The sequence below is a fragment of the Triturus cristatus genome, chromosome 1_1 (assembly GCF_964204655.1).
Source record: "Triturus cristatus chromosome 1_1, aTriCri1.1, whole genome shotgun sequence".
Classification (NCBI taxonomy): Eukaryota; Metazoa; Chordata; class Amphibia; order Caudata; family Salamandridae; genus Triturus; species Triturus cristatus.
In genome coordinates, this window is record NC_140579.1 from 1268725982 (window position 1) to 1268738182 (window position 12201).

A 12201-nucleotide genomic window follows, 5' to 3' on the forward strand; every position below is an offset into this window, starting at 1 on the left:
GAAAACAGTATTTGACATCTAAGACAAACTCGCAGTCTCTAGAGGCCGAATATCATTCCCATCTCCCAACACCCCTAGCACGTAATCCCACCTTTCCACCAGCCTTGCAACCACATGCCTTCCTATCGTGGTCAGAGGGCGAATGTCGCACAATTCAGGACCTATTTCAGGGGAACACCTTTAAAACTTTTGAACAGTGTAAAAACTCCTTCCATATTGCAGACGCCTCAAGGTTACAATACTACCAACTTCGCCACTGGCTACTCTCCCCCAACTATGTACAGGGAGCAACTAGTTCACTCACCTCCTTTGAAGCCCTGGTCCGGGCCTTTGAGGGTTCACGGGGACTAATCTCCCACACATGTGAGGTATTACAACACTCGCACCAGAACCAACCCCATACATACCAGAGGCAATGGAATACGGATGCAGAAGGAGGAGGTCACAAAGCAAACACAAGGAGATTATGGACGGAGTGCTGAAACTTTTCAGACACTCACCCCCAGTCTTAGATATGGGTTGAATCCATCATTGATCTTTAGCTCACTTCGCCACCCCCGTTAAAACACAGCTATATGCAAATCAGTCTTGACCCTGTACATCATGGGAACAGTCCAGTCCGAACTGCCAACCCATGTCTTCCCTGGACCGGAAACAAACATCCTGGGACCGGTTTCGGGCTAACAGCCCTCATCAGCCAGGCTAGCTTGAATCCAGTGGCAAAGTGAGCAAGGGATCCACGTCTGGGCATACCCTGCCAACTTAGGACGAACAAAGCAAACAAAAGGAGATGATGGACGGAGTGCTGAAACCTTTCAGACACTCACCCCCAGTCGCAGATCTGGGTTGAAGGACTTGCCCCTTATGGAGAGGTGAAAATGCTGCCACGACCACTTAATCGCGTGGATGTCCCGCTCGATTTGGGTGTATCGCGCCTCGGTGGGTGAGAACACTTTGCTGGTGAATGCTAAGCTGTCCACCATCCTGGCTCTTGTTCCTGGGCCGCAAAAGACACACAATTGATGGACGGAAGGCAGAACAAATCAAAACATTCACCCCAGTCAAGAGATCTGGGTTAAATCCATCATTCTTTTGCACACCATGCCACCCCAGTTTAGACCTCGCCATATGCAAATCAGTCTTTACCCTGTGCCTCATGGGAACAGTCTAGCTGGAACTGCCAAGCCAGGTCCTCCCTGGACCGGAAACAAGCATCCCAGGACCGGTTTGGGTGTTTCACCCCTCGTCAGCCAGGATAGCTTGAATCTAGTGGAACAGTGAGCCCAGGACCACGTCTGGGTATACCCAACGCACTTAGGGCAAGGAAGCAAATGACACCCAATTGATGGAAATCCCGAAACTGGTCCTAGGATGCTTGTTTCCAGTCCGGGGAGGACCTGGCCTGGCAGTTCAGGCTGTACTATTCCCATTGGGTGCAGGGTCAAGACTGATTTGTATGTGGATGGGTCCAAACTGGAATGGCATGGTGAGCAAAAAACCAATGGATTTAGGCCCAGATCTCTGTACTGGAGTGAATGTATGACATTGTTCTGCATTCTGTCCATCAATTGTTCTTTTTGCATTTGAAGGAGGAGGTCACGCCAGAAAGATGGGATCAGCTGTGGCGTAATATTCCCAAAATCTACAGAAGCATTCCCCAATGCAAATTGGCCTACAAACTGATGACACAATGGTACTATACTCCTGCCCGCCTCCAGAAGATATCTCCAAACCTCTCCCCTATATGTTGGAGATGCCAAAACACAATTGGCGATTTTATCCACATTTGGTGGACCTGTCCCAACCTGGCGATTTTCTGGAAGGAAGTCCTCAGTCACATTAAGGACACCGTGGGTTTTCCCATACCAAGCTCTCCCATGGTGACCTTACTAGGCATTAGGGCCTCTCGGCGTGTTGCTATGACCCACTCAGACTGGCGCCTCATAGCGCAGATGCTGGGGGCGGTAAGACAATCTATAGCCCTATACTGGAAAAAAAAACTCCCCCCAACTTCTCTCAACATGGTTCCTCCGTCTCTAGCATGTCATGGCTCTGTAACTATTAACTGCCCGTCTTAATCACACAGACACTAAATTTGCCCACACCTGGCATTCGCTTATTCAACATTTTTCTAGGCTATAGAACTCACACTTTGCTCCCCTTCCGCTGCGGGCCCTAAAGCTGTTTGAAGACTCTCTCTTGCCTACACTAGAGGCCCCCCCAACCAACCCCTCCGATCCATGAGTCTGATGAGGCTTCTTCTTCCTCCTAAATTCTCCACTCGACTCCCCAGACTGCACTGTAAGCATACTCCCTTTCCCTCCCCACTCCTTATCCCCTGTTATGGTTCTCTCTCCCCTAGATACATTGTATTGTATTGTAATTGCATTTGTATAGCGCTTATTACCCCTGACGAGGTGTCGAATCGCTTTTTCGGCGAGTAGCACGCTACTCCGGGACCCATAGAGGATTAGTGTTGAATTAATATAGTGAAAGATGCAAGTACATTTTAAGTGGTGGATAGGTTAGTCAGTTATTTGGATTCGAAAGGATAGCAGAAGGATAGAAGAGGAAAAAAGGTTTGTATTTATATAGCGCTTGTTATCCCTGATGGGGTGATAAAGCACTTTTTTTTAGCGAGTAGCACGCTTCTCCGGAAAGGATTAGTGGTGAATTAGTATGGTGAAATATGAAAGTAATTTGAGTGGTGGATATTAGTCAGTTATTTGGAGTGTGAAGGATAGCGGAGGGATAGAAGGGGAAAGAAATTTTTGCATTCATATAGCACCTGTTACCCCTGATGGGTGTTGAAGCGCTTTTCTGGCGAGCAGCACGCTACTCCGGAACCCATTAACGATTAGTGTTGAAAATTAGTATAGTGAAATATGAAGTAATTTGAGTGGTGGATATGTTATTCAGTTATTTGAATAGAGAAGGGTAGGCGGCGAGGGAGAAGAGGGAAAGAGGTTTATATTTATATAGCGCTTGCTATCCCTGACGGGGTTTTGAAGCGCTTTTTTGTCGAGTAGCACGCTACTCTGGAACTCATAAGGATTAGTGTTGAATTAGTATGGTGAAACATGAAAGTAATTTGAATGTTGGATATGTTAGTCAGTTATTTGGATTGAGAAGGGTTGGGGAGGGGTAGAAAGGGAAAAGGTTTGCATATATATAGCGCTTGTAACCCTGATGGGTTGTTGAAACGCTTTATTGGGGAGTAGCACACTACTCTGGAACCCATAAAGGATTAGTGGTGAATTAGTATAGTGGAATATGGAATTTGGGAAGTGAACATGTTAGTCTGTTATTTTGATTGAAAAGGATAGTGGAGGGATAGAAGAGTGAAGGATTTGGATATTTTTTTTTCTTTTGAGGTCATAGCAGTAGGAGGAGGCTTTTGGATGAGTAAAAAGGGGTTTGGAGGGGATGAGTGAGAGGGAAGAGTTTAGAAGGGTCTGTTTTTGGGGGATCGGTATAGTAAAATAGGTATCAGATGATGCAAGGAGGGGTAGAATAAGGGAGAGTCTAGCAAGGGTTATTTTGGGGATTATAGTAGTGGTATGGGGTTTGGGATAAATGAGAGAGGGGATGTAGAGGATATACTGATAGATGGATAGGCTGAGAAATAGGGTAGTGCTTTGGAAAGAGTAGTAGAATTAAGTTTGAGATGAGTCAGAAAGTTGGGCCAAAAGATATATTGAGAGAAGTACAGGCTGAGAAATAGGGTAGTGCATTGGAAATGCTAAATTAGAAGAAAGTGATAAATATATAGATCCATAAGTACATTGAAAGTATATAGATGCATAAAGGAGGTAAGTATATGTAGATTAAAGATATTGATAGAGGTACAGATTGAGAAATAGGCTAGTGCATTAGATATGCTTTTTCAGGAGAAACGTAACAAACACACAGATCCAAGAACATGGAAGGTACATAGATGCACAATGGCAGCAAGTACATGTAGACCAAAGATAAACCACCATATAAACTCCGGTTTTCAAGTGTTATTGTACTTGAATTGTTTTTTTAACAACATAATTATTCTACATGTTTATACAAAGCAATACACAAATATAGGTACATATCTATAATAAAAATAAATGCTTATATACAGAGGAACAGGCAGTAAATTTCTGTTTGTGTATGGTGCTTATGTGGGGAAGAGCCAATTCTTGAGTAATTTTCTGAAGATAAGGTGGTTGTGGGTGGATCTTATGTTGGGGGGGTAAAGATTTCCATAGTTTGGCTGCTTGAACATAGAAGGATATGCCACTCATGTTCTTTTCTTATATCTTGGGGTTTTGAGGCGTGGTGCCCCTTCAGAGTGGAGGTTCCTTTGTTAAATGTGTTTGGTGATTTTATTCCTGATGAAGAGCGGTCTCATTCCATGTATTGCTTTGTGGGTGTTACAAAGCAGCTTGAACGTGGATCTTCTGGCAACCGGTAACCAATGCAGGGCTTTCAAGGCAGGTGAGATGTGATCTCGAGGTTTGATATGCAAGAGTAGTCTAGCAGACGATTTCTGAATCCGTTGCAGTCTATTCATGATTGTTAAAGGTGATCCGTGGTAGAGGCTATTGGCGTATTATGGTTTGGACAGAACAAGGTAGATGGTATCTTCGACCTTCTGTGGAAATGCAAAAATTAGGGAAAATTTGTTGCAGTGTTTTTATAGTGACAAAGCTTGATCTTGCTAGTTTGTCCACTTGGGCATTCATCGATAGCTTGGAGTCCATGGTCATTCCAAGTTTTATTACTTCCTTTGATACTTTAGGCGGTGATCCCAGTTCCTCAGGCCAGACGGCAAGCGGGTCATAATGTTTCCAATCGCCACAAGTGAGTATTTCTGTTTTGGAAGCATTCAATTTGAGATGGCTCCAAGTCATCCACGGATCCAGGGCTCTGAGACAAGTGAAAATTGGGGATTTTCCAATGTCTTTGGGGCATTCCAGCTGAAGGAGTATTTGTGTGTCATCTGCATAGTTATAGCACGTGAGGTGAAATTGATTGATCAGTACCGATAACGACTTCATGTAGATGTTGAAAAGCATGGGTGAGATGATAGAGCCTTGAGGGACCCCTGCTTTTGTGGAGTATGGTTTGGACGATAAAGGTGGGGTATGCATAACATTAGTTCTGTTTTGAAGGTAGGACGTGATCCAGTCTAGAGCAGTTCCCTCTTTGCCGGCTTCATAGAGTCTTTGTTTCAGAGTGTCATGGTCAACTGTGTCAAAGGCAGCCGAGAGGTCCAAGAGGAGTAGCGCAGCAACCCTTTTGCGGTCTACTGTAATCTTCAGGTCATCCCAGAGGGCAAGGAGGGCAGATTCAGTGCCTCTTCCACGATGGAATCCTATTTGGAAGTCTGAAATTATGTCATGTTCTTTCTATCATTTTGCGCAGGAATGGTCCATTTGAAATGGGTCTGTAGTTGTCGGGGTTTAGAGGGTCCAAGTTTGTTTTGTTCAGTAAAGGGCGTATGTTTGACTTTTTAAGTTCTTCTGGAAATATTCCAGTAGTTAAGGAATCATTGATGATTCTTCTTACTGGAGTGGCAGCAAGGGTTGGTAAAAGAATTATCTTGAAAGTTTGTGGTTGACACGGGTCAGAAGGGCTGCCGGCAGGCCTGCTTGCCAGGTCCATAAATTCATCGTGTGAGATGTGTTGGCAGGAACGTAGAGGCTGGGTTAGAGTATTCTTGGATTGTTGTTTTGTACAAGAGTTAGTGCCGGCGCTTTGTTTCCGTTTTAAGTATGAGTCCAATGTGTCTGCTTTGTCCGTGTAATGATTTGCCAGTTTGTCTGTGAAATCTTGAGTAACAAGATGAGTTCCTTCTAGGCAATTTGGTTTGCGAAATTCATTGAGTAGTTTATAGAATTCTTTATTTGCACATTTAGTATTTTGAATTCTGACTGAATAGTACCTTTTCTTCGCTTTTTTGATAGCTGACTTGTATAATCTGTTAATTTTCTGTAGGTGAAGTTTGTCTTGTTTGGCGTTTGTTTTGAACCAGGTATGTTGCAGCTTTCTAATTTGTTGTTTTATCTCTATGTTTCTCCTAGGCGCTTTTTTCTTTCGTTCTGTTGTGTGGTTTTAAGTGGTATCAGGGTGTCAAGAGCTTCCTGTAGCCACTCATATAGTTTTTTAACAGAATTTATTATTTCCAGATTTGTACTGGATATTAGTTGTGTTTCTAAGTGTTCCAAATGGAGTTTGTTCCACGGCCGATAGGTGGATAGATGTAAGGTAGTTTTAGGTGAGTCGCTCAGTGTTGTTTTGTGTTGGAAAGCAAACAAGTGGTGATATGACCATGTGACCGGAGTTATAGTTTAAAAGGTAACTAGTTCGGTATTAGCAAAAATGTCATCTAGGATGTGCCTAGCGATGTGTGTGGGTTAGTAGACAATCTGATGCAGGTTCAGTGTGTCTAGGCCAGTGATTATTTTTTTTGGATGGGCCATATTGGGTTTGTCAAACCAAATGTTGAGGGCACCCAGAACACATAGGTTGGAGTGTATTGTTATCAGGTTTGAAACTGTGTCTAGAAGTGCATCTGGTATATGTCACCTTGCTAGGTGGAGGTCTGTAAAGGAGCAATAAGTTACAGGAGGAAGACGGCGTAGGATTGCATCTGATGAGAAGAGCCTCACAATTCTTTATGGTGATGTCGTCAACTTTAGTGATATGTAATGTTTGCCTGAACACAACAGCTAGACCACCTCCTGTTTTTGCCTATATGATTTTCGGTGATCGTTTGATAGCCTAGAGGAACGGCTTCATGCAGGACTGGAGCCTTATCATCTCCCAACCATGATTCATTTATGAATAGTATGTCTGGTTTTACATCTGTGAGAAGGTCGTAGATGTGATGTTTGTTTTAAGAGAGGGATCGAGCATTTATTAGTAGACAGTTTAGAGAATGGGCTTTAGTGATAGTACGACTTTGTTTTGTAGAAGAGTGATCAATATTGTGCAGGTTAGTTGCAGGTTTTTTTGTGCCGGCATTAGCTGTATTAAGATAGCAATCGTGTTGCTGTTCTGTATAATGTTCCTCATCCAGCATGCTAAGAAGGCATTTTGATGGGTCTGCATGTGTATGTGGTGGAGAAGGTGTTTGAGAGTGAGTTGGTGTGCTGTGTTGTTTTCGTGGTGTAACACTGTTGTGCAGTAGACATGGGGAAGCGAAGTTGCGAGGTGTGGCACGTCGCTTATATTGTTTGCGTGTGTTTAGGGCGGAAGGTGTATAAGTCAGGAGTGGTGGTGCAGCATGTGGGTCCTGTAGTAAGTTTCTAAATTGTTCAGTGCATGAGAGGCGGTTAGAAGAGAGTTGCTGTGTTGCGGTGTCTGAGTTAGGTGTGGTGGTAGAGAGAAAGCTTGGCATTGGAGTTTGTTCCTTTGTGTGGTTTGAAAGGTGGGTGTATGTTTGTATTTTGTGATGGTAAGTATTATGAGGTGTTGCGCTTTGAAGATCTTGTTGTGCTGGTGTGTGTGATATGTTTTGTTTTGCGGAGTAGTGATAAGGGGTGCTGGTGTATTTGTTTAATGCAATGGATTTGTTTGTATAGTATTGTTTGTGAGGGGAGGTTGTAAGGTAGAGGGGGTGGTGATGTGTTTATGAGTAGAGTGTATGTTGTATGTAGGAGGGAATGAAGTAGAGGTAAGAATGTTTGTTTTAGACTACTTTCTTAACGTATGGTGTCATGCAGTGTATATGTTTGTGGTATATTGGTAGAAGGAAGAGGAGGGTGTTGGTTGGACAAATGATGGAAGGCTGATTATATGTTTGTTAGTGATAAAAGGTGGTCTGTTCGGAGTAATTAGAGCAGGGAGCGTGTGTATGGATGGGATGTAGTTATGTATGGTGTCGAATGGCGTAGTGTTAGTGATGAGTGGATTGGTTAATGGTATAGGATAGAGTTTTGTATTGTTTGTAGTTGATGGTGGGTATGTGTGGTAGTTGGGATAGAAGGATGTGTAGATGTGGTTTGGTTGGTTTTGTGGTGTATGCTGGTACATTGAGTTGTGCATAGCATTGTGTGTGGTGTACATTTGATGTGAGTGTGTTACTATGTTTGTGGATGGTGTGGGCTGGGTCTTACTGTGTGGGAAAATGGGCAGCATTTCTGGCCCTAGTTCCGACCAGTCTTGAACAGGCTCAAACAGGCAACATCCCTTGTACTCTCTGCCCTTAGCCTCGACACCCGGGCTGAGACGCCCTAAGCCTTGGCCTTTTATAGCCCTATTAATCAGGTGACCCCTTCAGCCAATGGCAATCCTAGCCCTAACACTATCCAATCACAACACCAGTCCTAATTCCTGAACCAATAGAAGACCATGTCCTTACAGCCAATATAAGCCCTAGTCCAAGCACTCAATCAGGTTCAAAAATCCTAATCTCAATGTCCAATAGAGGCCCTAGCCCTAGCAATAGTCCCAACCCTAATCCCAGCAACCAATGACACAGGAAGCCCTAGTCCCTACTTTCAATAGAAAGCCTAACCCTACTCTTAGTCCCACACCTAGTACAGCAACCAATCACAACAGAAGCTCTAATCGCTACTTCCAATTAAAGGCATAACCCTACCCCTAGTCCCAACCCTTGTCCCTACAACCAATCACACAGGAAGCCCTAATCCAAACTTCCAATGGAAAGCCTAACCCTAGTCCCAACCCTACATTGATTGAGTCACAGACCCAGAAACCAATGAGAACCCTCAAATACCCAACCAATGAGGACACTAACCCTAATCCTATAGAAACACCAGATACAACCACCAATCAGTGCACACATGTACCAACCAATAGCAGACTATATATAGTCCCAGCGACGTCAGACAAGGTTTGCTGGCCAGGGAGTTGGAAGCTGCTCCTCTATTCAGAAATCTCCTAGGAGACGCTCCTATGTCCTGATGAAGACCCCGGTTTAAGGACCTAATGCACCTCCGTTTGTCTATGGGGTCGAAACGTTGACTTTGATTTTGTACCTGTACTGATTATGATTCACAGCATTGATAACAGCAATTGTGTTGCTGTATCTAATATATGACTGTATTATGAATTGTTTTCGGCCGATCAGGCAATCAGACAGGTCTTTTTTTAAGACACATTGTGAATATTGTATTAACACCCCCATTTCACATTCTCAAATCCTCACAAGAGCACCTCCTTGAGCATGATCCCCTTTGGAGCACCTGTATATATATGTATATCTTAGATGCATGACTATAATGCTGATATAAAATATTTGAATTTGCTAAAAATGTTAGTTTAGTTTTTTGTATGGATACTGTGATTGTCCTACTAGGCTATCCACTGTGACCACCTTGTTTTTTGTACTACTTTTTTGGTGGTGGCATGTCTTCCTCTTCTTCCGGAACAGGTTCTTCCAAAGACATACCTGCAGCAATACAAAAAGAAATTCCTCAAATGCAAAAAAAACACAGAGCAGCACTGGTTTTCAGTAGTCTCTGTACAGAGTTAAAAGCCAAATTAGTGATTTAGAGTGTGGTTTGCCATGCGCATTGGTGGGGACTTATTGTAGCCAATCAGACGTTGAGGTTTGGGTGTGTTCCTGGCATCACAGCAGATTTGTGGTGCCTTCGTGACAGATCCGTGGATTCACCAAACTCGTAAAACAAAGTATATTTTAACACACACACAGGCTTCTAAATTTTAATGTATGCATATCGTTTCTCTAATGTCAATGTTAAAATTGGAAGGCCCTGACTATAATATTTATATACTTTTTTGAAGAAGGTTTAACAAATCTACGAATCCGCCACAATACCATCACAGGAACTAGTAACTTTAGAGTACCCAGATGGGCTCCCTTTTCACATTTGCGGCGGATCAATAAAATAATTTAAAACAAGAGAAAAACGTATTTTATACATTTAGTATTACACTATTTAACAGATTACTTTAAATTGTTACTCTTAAAATGTATAATAATAAATGTAAGACTAAAGTGTATTTATAGAGTTGTAAAAACATGTATTACTAAATTGGACTTATAGGTGAAATTGTAGTACAATTTATATTGTTTTTAAAACAGCGAAATTGACTAAAAAAACAAAGGTTACAGGGACATCACAGTTAGGAAATAATATTTAAAAAACATCAGAAATTCACTAAAACCCCAAAGGTTACAGGGACGTTAAAGTTAGGATCAGATGCCAGACGCACAAAACCATCCATAAATTCAGCAGTTATAGTTACCTGAGCTAACTATAACTTACGCCCCCGCAATGCACTACTTATGACCTCATATATTACATCACTGATGACATCAACCAGCAAAGTAAACTACAATATACTTCATAAAATACCATTAAAATGTTTTAAAATAAGAAAAGGAGACAGGTGAGAGAAGTACAGCACTGGGCTAGCTGTAACTTTATCAATTACTACACTCAGTTATTACCCAGGAGAAAGTTCTCAGCAGATAGCCCTGTCTCTTGTAAAACACTGCTCTAATCACCAAAATAAAAAATCTAATCCTATTGGTTACTCTATCACAAACCACAACACCATTTGTTAACATGGAAAGAAGTTTTAGTGCAGATGTCAGTTTTACACATATCGCTACAAAACACACCCAGTACCGAAGTCTTAGGGGGAACAGGACACTCAGTCACAAACCACAAGTAAATCATTCTTGATTCTACAGAAAGGTGTGCGCAGAGAAGTCAGTCCGTTGCAAGTCTCAATTACACTGAGCCATCACCCTAGAGAAAGGTCTTATTGAACACATGAATTTACTGCAATCTATTACTACAGTCATTCATAACAAAGGAAAGTGGTCTAAGGAAACTGGTCAGTATGTCATACAACAGAACTATACTGAGCCATCACTATGGAGCGCAGTCTCAATGAACAGCTTAGGCTGCCCCAAAGCACTACTATACAAATACATTAGCAGTTGACATGTGTCAGTGTACAGGCTAGATCACCGATAAATAGTATACCCACTTTAAAAGTAGGATTATACTTCAGATAATATATGTAAAAAATATTAAAACTCATTAGTACTACTGAAAGAATACAAATTTAAGTTATGCACTAGCTCTCTATATATTTTTCAGTGTGAAAAACTTTTACAAAACACTCACACTCACTGGATGATGTCATCAGTGATGTTATTTGAGATGTCATCAGTGATGTCACTGACCAGGTCATGAGTGATGTAATATCTCAGGTCATAAGCAGTGCATTGTCGGCGCATAAGTTAAAGTTAGCTCAAGTAACTATAACTGCTGAATTTCTATGGTTTAGTGTCTAAATTCAGAGCCCAACTATAACATCCTTTGGTTTTTTCAGTGAATGAATATATATTTATATCTTAACCTTGAAAACGAATGAGTGCTGGTGCCCAAAGCTCTTCTTAGATGTCCACCGCCAGTGCCTTAGTCTTAAATCCACATCATGCCTCTTTAATCCACTACCAGACACACTCTTCCCTTTATCTCACTCTTGCAGGTTAATGTGTTCTTCCTTTGTGATGTTTTCCCCATCTTTTTCTACCTTCTTCAAAACACTTTGTATGTTTTTCACACTCTTGCTCTTGGTCAATGTCTGAGGAGGTAAAATAAGTGTGGGTGGGCCCAACCAGCAAACTTACACCAAACTAAGCAAAAAAGTACAACTTTACTCAGAAAGCGTGTTTTGTTGGTTTGATATAAATCCTTTAAATAGTCTTGGAGGTATGATTGTTTAAAAAAGATGCCAGATGAGTTTTAAGAGAATAACACTTTTGTATATCTCTGCTGTTTAAAACCATGAGATTAAAAAAAAAAAAAAAAACGTCCACAGCAATGGCGTGGTACGATAAGAGGTGACTTACCCTAGGTTAGTTAGTACTGGTGGGCACTCAGCTGCATGGAAGCTGGTGAAAAATTGTGAGAAAAATATAAAAGTTCAGAGTTCATTGCCTAAAAAAAAGAATCACCATTTTCATAAAAATCCAGCAGAAACCATCTTAGGATCAGAAAAAAACCACAATTTTGTGTAGAAAAGGCTTATTTCCATGAAGACCACAATTTCTTTTTTAAATAAGTTGAACAAATATGGGAAAAGAAGCTTTACTGCGTATAGCCATCTGTCGTACGCAGCAAGAGAAGGAGTTAGGTTCTTCTGTACAATCTTCTTGCGTTAGGAGTCTCCGCGCGCAGGGAGAATGCACAGAAGTTTGTGGAGAGAGGATTC